Raw genomic sequence first — 2,193 nt, 5'->3', positions numbered from 1 at the left:
TATATATATATATATAATTAATAATTAAAAAGACTAATATATTGAAAGAGAAGACAAGTGATTTTACCCCAAGATTGATGATCTTCTTCTTAGATACCTTGAAAGAAGAATAGAATATAATCTTTAAGAATTTTATATTAATTGTAATTTAAATCAAGATTCAATAGAATTATAATTAAACTTACCAAAGTTTGCTTTGACAATGAGATGATTAATAATAATAAAAAAAAATATATTCTATTGTGATTTTGTGTTGATCGGCAAAGGAAAATCAAGAAGGGTTTGGTTTTTGTTTTTTTTTTTTTTATTATTTAGGTATACTATATTATATAATATATGGAGATAAGTGTTTATGTTTTTAGTTTATGATTAGACTTAATGTATCATAAGAATTCTAATGGAATTAAAATTCCTTGCTCACCATTAAATTGTGGATATATATATGACTAAAATTTTTACTAAACATATGATATTTTACTATTACTATTACCATCTTACTACTTATACTAATTATATATTACTTTTATAATTATTGATTTCGTTCACCACTAAATAGCGTATACTAATTTATCAATGTCTAGAAATAAATATGACTAACAACTACAAGTCTAGAAATTACGGGGATAGTTATAGTCATCTACGTTTAGGAAGATCAAATATCTCAATCCTAAACTATTGAATATCAAGTAATAGAATCCCATATTGGAAATGATCACCACATTTCTATGGTTATACTATATAGGCATATTGACTAGTCAAGAAATTTGGAATGTAAGTTAGAGACTATAATAAATTACCAGTTTTGGTGACAGATGTCACAGTCTCCCTACTTGAGAGAATTTCGTCTCGAAATTTGTTGGAGTTACGGTTGAAGACGTAGCATCAAATAGATGTGGATATTTGATTTTCATTTGATCCTCTCGCTCCCAAGTAAACTCTGGCCTCGCTTTGAATTCCACCGGACCTTGACAATTGAATTTTACTACGTTTTAATGTCTTAAGTTCTCGATCCATGATCTCAACTGGTTCTTCCACAAATGTAACTTGTCATCAATCTTAATGTCGTCTAGCGGTACATGCAAACTTGTATCCGCGAGACACTTCTTGAGATTTGACACGTGGAATGTATCATGTATCCTACTTAGTTCTGAGGTAGTCTTAAACGATAAGCTACCGGACCAATCCGTTCAACAATTTCAAACGGTCCAACGTACCTTGGTGCCAACTTTCCTTTCTTTCCAAATCGAACCATGCCCTTCCAAGGCGACACTTTAAGTAACACTTTATCACCAACATTGAATTCTAAAGGCCTTCGCCGTTTGTCGGCGTAGCTCTTTGGCGGTCTCTAGCTGCTTTCAGTCTTTCTTTGATTTGAAAAATCCTATCTGTTGTCTCTTGTACAATCTCCGGACCAATCAACTGACTTTCTCCAACCTCAGCCCAAACAACAGGTGAGCGACATTTCCGTCCATATAAAGCTTCAAATGGAGCACACTTAATACTTGAATGATAACTATTATTGTACGAGAACTCAACTAGAGGAAGGTGAATATCCCAGCTTCCCCAAAGTCCATCACACATGCCCTAAGCATATCTTCCAAAGTCTGAATAGTACGCTCACTTTGGCCATCGGTTGAGGATGGTAAGCCGTACTCAGGTCTAAACGTGTTCCCAATGCCTTTTGCAATGACTGCCAAAATCGTGATGTGAAATGACTATCACGATCAGATATAATAGACACCGGAATTCCATGCTTTGCCACTATCTCCTTTATATAAATCCTTGCTAACTGCTCCATTGTGTAGCTCTCACGGATAGCTATAAAGTGCGCAGACTTTGTCAATCTATCTACTATCACCCAAATCTTGTCATGCCCACTACTAGTTCTTGGCAGCTTTGTAATAAAATCCATGGTTATTCTTTCCCATTTCCATTCGGGAAGTTGTGGTTGCACTAATAAACCCGGTGGTTTATTATGTTCAGCTTTGACTTTTAGACATGTTAAGCATCCACTGACATAACTGGCTATATCTCTTTTCATTCCGGCCACCAATACAAATCCTTAAGGTCGTGATACATTTTATCAGCTCCCGGGTGTACGGAGTATCTCGTACTATGTGCCTCGTCCAAAATCACTGTTCTTAATCCACCTGCAAGTGGAATCCATATTCGTCCTACAAAGTACAGTACTCC

The sequence above is a fragment of the Erigeron canadensis genome, chromosome 5 (genome assembly GCF_010389155.1).
Source record: "Erigeron canadensis isolate Cc75 chromosome 5, C_canadensis_v1, whole genome shotgun sequence".
NCBI classification, from domain to species: Eukaryota; Viridiplantae; Streptophyta; class Magnoliopsida; order Asterales; family Asteraceae; genus Erigeron; species Erigeron canadensis.
This window is presented reverse-complemented; position numbering follows the sequence as displayed.